This window comes from Podarcis filfolensis, assembly GCF_964270895.1.
Source record: "Podarcis filfolensis genome assembly, chromosome: 4".
NCBI classification, from domain to species: Eukaryota; Metazoa; Chordata; class Lepidosauria; order Squamata; family Lacertidae; genus Podarcis; species Podarcis filfolensis.
The window spans coordinates 104,537,580-104,545,500 of NC_139607.1; the positions used below are offsets into that span (position 1 = coordinate 104,537,580).

At 53.5% G+C, this 7,921-nt stretch overlaps 1 protein-coding gene across 2 annotated transcripts in view; it reads left to right on the plus strand.

Annotated features, from left to right (window-relative positions):
- The window catches only part of TIMM10B (translocase of inner mitochondrial membrane 10B), a 270,934-nt gene that overhangs the window by 207,346 nt on the left and 55,667 nt on the right, over window positions 1-7,921 (plus strand). The window lies entirely within an intron of this gene.

Sequence of the window (7,921 nt, forward strand, 5' to 3'; positions counted from 1 at the left end):
CTGGTTCCAGGAGCAGGGCAGCCTCAGTCACCAGGATGGGAAATCTCAGAAAGATCTGCATTCTAGTTTTTAAAATAAAAAAATTCCTTCCAGTAGCATCCTAAAGACCAACTAAGTTTGTTATTGGTATGAGCTTTCGTGAAGAAGTGTGCATGCACATGAAAGCTCATACCAAGAACAAACTTAGTTGTCTCTAAGATGCTACTGGAAGGAATTTTTTTATTTTGTTTCAACTACGGCAGACCAACACGGCTACCTACCTGTAACTAAAACTAGTTTTTAAAAACTCTTCCTTCCTGGCTTAAAGAATCCATTCAAGGCAGCGCCTCCATCGCTTCGTTCCAGGCACAAATAAATCTTCCTTGTTGACTTCAACTGTACATTGAAATGCCTTTTGATAACGGCAGAAACTGAACCGCTTCCCAGATTTGTAACGGACGGCTGTGAGGTCTCTGGAGCTGAACTGGCAAGTATGGAAGGGAAGATGTTGGCTTTGATGGAGACTGAGCCTCCTGCAAGCAAACTCTCAGCAGAGTCAAGTGTGTCAGAACAACATCTCTCTTCTCCTGAGGAGACACATCAGTCGGGGAGGCTCTTTGCAAAGGGGCAGGTGTGGGGCTGGCAAAGGCGTGGGGCTGGGAAAGCAGGCACACAGGACACCCCAGAAGGCCCCAGAGCAAAGGCACCCTCTTGCAATGGGAGCCCCGTGTGGGGCGGGGACTGGAAGAGGGACATTTGGCTTCCCTGGGATCCTCTGGATAAATGAATGTCGAATGGAAGGTATGTTCTGGCCGCTGTACATTTCAAAGTTGGGTCACAAACTGGACTGAATTGAGGAATCAGCCTCCCGTGCAAAAATGCCCTTCACCAGATGGAAGGCAGAGAAAGCCTCGGCCGGCCGAAGAGACAGAGTCCCGTCCTCCCACGATGGCCGCCTTGTGCTTCTTCCTGGCTTGGCTCTTCAGCATCAAGTCCGTTTCCGAGCACAAGTCAAAGTGTTGGTGCTGACCTTTAAAGCCCTAAACAGCCTCGGTCCAGTAGACTTGAAGGAGCGTCTCCACCCCCATTGTTCTGCCTGGACACTGAGGTCCAGCGCCGAGGGCCTTCTGGCGGTTCCCTCCCTGCGAGAAGCAAAGCTACAGGGAACCAGGCAGAGGGCCTTCTTGGTGGTGGCACCCGCCCTGTGGAACGCCCTCCCATCAGATGTCAAAGAGAACAACTACTACCTAACATTTAGAAGACATCTGAACTTCAGGGAAGTTTTTAATGTGTGACATTTTAATGTATTTTTCTTCTTTGTTGGTAGCTGCCCAGAGTGGCTGGGGAAACCCAGCCAGACAGGTGGGGTACAAATAATAAATTTAAATTATTACTATTATTATAAATCTGGAGGCTGCTATGAGAGGAACGCCTGGCCTGGTCCCAAACTCGTGGGTCACGTCTGCGTAGGGGTGTTCTAGCTGAAGGATGGCAGATGCCCCCATCGGAAGGAACTCTGCATAGGGCATCTGGGGTGGGGGCCGCCGTGATGACTGTACCACCTGCTCACCAGCCCTCTGAAAGTCTGTCTTAGGCACAGCAATTACAACAGGCCTCTCTTTAAAATGGTTTGCATTGCAAAAGAGAGAACAAGTCTTCTCCAAAGCAACTTCCAGGGTTCTTGTTGTAGATTCGCCTCAGCCAAGAGGAGCTTGTTAAAGGCCAACTTTGTTTGTTGTGGATTTCGCAAGCAGGCGATCAGGAAGGTTCTTGCAGTGGGACTTGCAGCAAAAGCTGTCCAACGACCAGACCCAATCCTGACTTTCTGAAGCACCGGCCAGAGCAAATGTTGCCCAACTCAGCTGGCAGGCGTGGGATCTGGAAGAGGAAGCTACAGCCAAAAATCTGGCCAGGCAGATGGGGGTGGGGCGGCCGGGACAGAAGGGCTTTGTGCTCCCAGACCGCCAGCTATGAGGAAGCCCACCCAGGCGCACCCTGCAAATTCCACAAATTGCCCAAGGCTCAGAGAACGGGCGCCTCTGTCTCGGAGGGCAGAGATTGCCGCAGGTGCGCAAAACTCCCGCCTCCTCCAGCTCCAGAGGCTTCCCTCAGCTCACATCCAGATTCTTTCCTTCTTTCTTTCTCTCCTTCCATTTTCCTTTTGCAAAGCACTGCTTGCCACCATCACACCCTTTCTCAATTTATGCAGTCTTAACTCTCCCAGCTGTGGGATCATAAAACCGATTGCAGAGTTGGAAGAGACACCGAGGATCATCTAGTCCAACCCCCTGCAATGCAGGAATGTGCAGCTGTCCCACACGGATGCATGGAACCTGCAACTTGGGTGTTCTCAGCACTAAGCTGAAACCAACTGAGCTATCCATGAGACCTGATCCTGGCTGTGAGACCCGCGACCAAGGTGGGGAGCTGAGGGCCTCCGATGCCCCTTCCCCACACAACTGATGCCCCACAGCCCCCAGGGGACGGCCGCTTATGCCTCCTTGACTTCTCCAGCAGTTGCCGCCAACTTATGATTCTCGATGCAAGAATTCCTTAGTGAAAGCCTTAAAGTGAGCCAGAGTAGAAAGCCTAGTGGCCCAGCCCTCAGACTCCCAACTCAGCTTTGGCAAAAGCTTTACCGTGTGGGTGAGGATGACACGTAAGTCAGGCTGCAAAGCCCCGAGGGGAAGAGGTATCCCAGCGGTCAAGTGCACAGCCAAAGCTGGCCAAAGTCATAGTCCCAGGACTCAGCACACCCCCCGCTCTCCTTGGTGGGGACATGATTTGGAAGGCTGTGAGCCGGAGCAAAGCTTCCCAGCCCGCCTTCCTGGGAGCGAGGGGGGCTGTCTTTCCACCTGCGCCAGGAAGCAGGGAAGCAGAAGCCCCCTCAGGTCTCAAAACCAGGCCAAAAGCCAGACTGAGCTGGGGCCAGGCAGCCTGGTCATTTAGGCACGCCCTGAGCGGCCAGCTTCCCCCGGCCTGTGAGTCTTGCAAGTGCAGCCCCTCAAAGCTATGCATTCATCAGCACACAATGAGCGTCCAGGGCTCTCTCAAGGGGGCACCTTCAAAGCTGCCTGCGCTTCCGGCCAACGTGCACTCAATACGTGGGGCTGGGAACTTCCAGCATTTCACAATCCCGTTTCCAGGCAGACAATAACTGCAAATTCCCCTGCTCTTTCCCGAGGGTGAAGGCCTCCGTCCCTTTGGAAATTCTCCTCCCCTTGATCGGGCTCTTTCTCCCAAGAGCTGAGGGGCAGGAGTGACCCATACGCCAAAGGCTTTTAGCTGCTTTGCGGCAGCCGGTCCATTCCCCGCTCTGCCAGGGGACTTCCCTCTAAAGGAAGGCGGCAGCGTTTGGGATTCGGGGGTTTAGAGAAAAGGCAAGTAAGCGGCAACAGGAGAGAAGTGTGTAAGATTATGCCGAGAGAGAGAAGAGGGAAAAGCTTTTCCCCCTCCCTCGTGGGCATCCCATGAAACTGAACACTGGAGGATTCAGGACAGAGAAAAGAAAGCCCTTCACACAGCACAGAGTAAAACTGGGATGCCCACCAGCCTCTATGGCTTTAAAAGAGGATTGGGCAATTCATGGAGGAAAGCAAGACTATGGATGCCCACTAGGCATGACAGCTCTGCTCTGATTCTGAATACCAGTTACTAGGATCCACGGGAGGGAAGGGAGCTCTTGTAATCTGGTCCTCCTCACAGGTTTTGCTTCAGAGCATCTGGTCAGCCACAGGGAGAACAGGAGGAAGGACCAGACGGTCCCTTTGGCCTGACCCAGAAGGCTCTGCTTATGTCCTTCTTGTTGGTTTTTCTTTATCTTAAAGAGGTGAATAATGATACTCAGAAACCAGGTCGGTTTCAGAGGTGCATGTTTGCAGTTTGACCTACTTAGCTGCACACCTGTGGTCTCTCGACTTTTTGCCTAATTAAAAGGGGAGTTACTTTCTGTACCTGGTGCCGGAACGGATGTGAAAGGATAACTGGTTAATCGAAACTGCATTTAATTTGATCAAATGTCTTGTAAGCTGCCAGTGAGGAGGAGTGGTGGCTTGCAGAGTTTGTCTGTTATGTTTTTGAAAATAAAACTAAGAAAAGATATTGCGGACAGCTTTTTCTTTCTACGCTCCATTCACACACTCTGTGTTGATGAAAACGTTCAACACTTCTGTCCTCCTCGCCAGGACCACTGGGCTCAGGAGGCAGCCCTGTGCCAGCAGCAGCGCCAGGAGCCTGAGTGGTGGGAGAAGCAGAAGCGGCCCTGGGCCCACAACCCTCTGCTTGTGTTCTCATGGAACCCCCAGGTCCAGAGGCAGCGGTTGTGGGCATCCATCTGTCTCAGCAGATTGGAGGCGGGTGCCTGTAGGGGCGAAGTCAAACTGTTGAAGACTTGCAGCGCCTGCTGTGGCTGTAGAAACGGATGGGAGAGGCCTGTTTTGTTGCATCTGGGGCAGGTGAAGGCGTCCAGCTGTGCTGCTGCAGATGCACCAGGGCATTTCCTCTCTCTCTGCTCCTGCCAGCGGTCCTTCCTCCTCTGGGCACTGCTATGGATGGACAATCTGACTATCTCCAAGGCTCCTCTGCAAGGGATTCCCACATGGCGGGGCTGATGTTGCCAGCCTTCCTGTCATGTTTGCAGACATCTTTGCAGCGTACAGTGGTACCTCGGTTTACTTACGCTTCAGGTTACAGACTCCGCTAACCCAGAAATAGTGCTTCAGGTTAAGAACTTTGCTTCAGGATGAGAACAGAAATTGTGCTCCGGTGGCGTGGCAGCAGCAGGAGGCCCCATTAGCTAAAGTGGTGCTTCAGGTTAAGAACAGTTTCAGGTTAAGTACGGACCTCCAGAACGAATTAAGTACTTAAACCGAGGTACCACTGTAGTTGGTTTGCCAACACACCAGAAGCCAGCACCCTGGAGATCACATCCTTGGGGATCCTGCTGCATCTTCTATTCTGTGCTCATGACCAAGCCAGCACAGAGGTCGCTGGGCCAGGAGTGTGACATGCTGGGAGAGCACATCTCTGTTGGAGGCTCTGTCCTGCCACGTGACGCCCCAAATCTTCGTGACGCAGCACATTGAGAAGACATGGAGGCGCTGCTTCGGCCAGAGGCCTTCTCTCTGCCTTCCTGGGTTCTGAGGGGCATTTGGTGTTATGTACTGACGCTGTGGGTTAAACCACAGAGCCTTGCACTTGCCGATCAGAAGGTTGGCGGTTCAAATCCCCGCGACGGGGTGAGCTCCCGTTGCTCGGTCCCTGCTCCTGCCAACCTAGCAGTTCCAAAGCATGCCAAAGTGCAAGTAGATAAATAGGTACCACTTCGGCGGGAAAGTAAACGGTGTTTCCGTGCGCTGCTCTGGTTCGCCAGAAGCGGCTTAGTCCTGCTGGCCACATGACCCGGAAGCTGTACGCCGGCTCCCTCGGCCAATAAAGCGAGATGAGCGCCGCAACCCCAGAGTCGGCCACAACTGGACTAAACAGTCAGAGATCCCTTTACCGAAGTTCTCACCCTGGGCCAGCAGGGGGATACTGTAGATAGTTTTCACTCAGGTCTGCATATGCAAATATGGAATTGAAAGTGACGTTCAGTGTTTGGATAGTTACAGAACATTGGTACTGCTGCTTTGTAGTGGAGCTCTGTATAAGCAGCTTGGCTGAGCCCCTCAGTTCTGTCCTGGCCTGTGAATAAGCAAGAGCTGTCTGAAGAATCGCTGTCTCGTCCGCTATGTTCACCCACAACTTAACATTTGGCCCCAGGGAGAAGGGAAGGACTGATCCAGCAGCGTCTGCCCTGTTCTGATGGAGCCTCCAGCTCCAGAGGCAGCCTACCGGACCCCACGGCGCCCCTTGGAGACCGGGAGGCCTCTTCCGGGCTCAGGCACGTGACGCCGCAGGCCCCGCCCCCAGGGACGCGGCTGAGCTGCCGACGTGTCGCTGGAGCGGAGGAGCCATTCAAAAAGAGGAGAGAAAGAGGCGCCACCTGATTGGCCGCCGCGAGAGCTGGAGAGGCGGGCGCTTGACGTCAGAGGCAGGTGACGTTCTTCTGTGGGCGGGGATTCCGCTTCGCCGCGCCTAGAGAGTGGGAGGAACCGGAGCGAATGAATGGCGGCACGTCCGGCCAATCACACTCGGGATACCGGATTTCCCCCCCCCCCCGTTTTCATAGGCCGGCTGGCGAGGCGGACGTGAAATGGCGGCGCGGCGACGGGCGCTTCCTCCGTCCTTCTCGGGCTCCGCTGAACCGCCTCGGCCGGCCGCCGTCTCCTCCGTCCGCAGGCCGAGGTCGCCGCGCCGAAGTGGGGTTCTCCTGGGCCCTGCAGTTCCCTGGCAGCTGCTCTGACCAATCAGGGCCTGCGGCTGGAGGTGGTTCTCTGCTCCAATTGGTCGAGAGGGCTCTAAGGGCGGGACGCTGCGCGGCTTCGTCCGGGGCGGGGCCGCGCAGGCGCAGGCGCGGGAAAGAGAGACGCGTGCCTCTGGGCGTGTGCAGAGCGCCGCGCGCGCTCTCGACAGGACGGAGGCCGGCCGAGAAGTCCCAGGCGGGGCCTCCGCGGAGAGGCCTCCGGGCCGGGCAAGCTCTCCCGTCGCTGCTCCCGCGGCCAGGGCGCTCTGCACATGGTCAGGAGTCCGATGCTGCAGCAGCCTCTGCTTGGGCTCTTGAGAAATGCGGGGGGAGTTTGTATCATGAATTGAAAAAAATGCTTCAAATAACTTGTTAAGAGCCCAGAAGCCTTCTTCTTAGGAATTACAGGTACCGAGATTTCTAAGCAACAAAAAAAGATTCACTGGGCAACAATTTTTTACTTTTTGAATGTTGTCTAGATTTCTACAACTGATTTAGGGTATTTTTGCACTGCTGAATCAGGAAATGGCATCCATTTCTCTCCATCAGGTCAGGTTTACTGTAAACTGAATGGTGGGCATTGATAAAGGTAAGTACACGTAAATTGCATGTTGCTTCACCATTTTTCAAACTTCAGGGCTTGAACTTCCGTTTCTTGGAACTCCTGGAATGCTCAGCGGCAGGGAGGTCTCTCTTCAGAGTCCAACAGTAGTCAGCCATCATGACTGCGTCCCAGCGACCCTGATACCTGGTCTCCATCTCTTTCATGTCCTGATGGAATCTCTCCCCCTGCTCGTCACTCATTGAACCCAGGTTCTCAGGAAACCGGTCCATATGTGAAAATAGGTAGTGCATCTTGACGCTCATGTTGCAGCCCAGGTTTCTGAAAGCAGTCAGCATGTTGTTGACAAGTTCTGCGTAGTTTCTGGCCTTATTGTTGCCAAGAAAGTTCTTCACTACCAGAACAAATGCCTTCCACGCTTCCAGTTCCACTTCCTTCATTGACTTTCCGAACTCTGGATCTCTGATGAGCTGACGGATCTGAGGACCGTCAAAGATGCCAGCTTTCAACTTCTCCATGGTCAATCCTGGAAAAGTCTGGCACAAGTAAGTGAAGCAGTCACCATCCTTGTCCAGAGCCTTGGTGAACTGCTTGATTAAGCCGAGCTTGATGTGCAGCGGTGGGAAGAGTAATCTGTCTCTGTCCACCAGAGGGTCATTGATGACGTTCCTTTTTCTGCAAGGCACCAATTCCTCCCGCACAGGCCAGTCCTTCTTCGTGTAATGCTGAGCACGGTCCCTACTATGCCACATGCACAGAAAACATGGGTACTTGGTGAAGCCAGACTGTTGTCCCAACAAAAAGTTCACCATCTTCAGGTCAACACAAATAAACCACTTATGCTGATCCTAACCAATTTTCTCCAGCACATACTTCACCGCTTCATAGTTCTCCTTCAGTGTACTCGAGTGAACCAGGGGTATAGAGGCAAACTGGTTGCCGTTGTGTAGCAGAACACATTTCAGTGATCGCTTGCTGCTGTCAATGAACAGTCTCCAATCTTTGGGTTCATACTGTGGCACTCCAAGCTTGAGCAG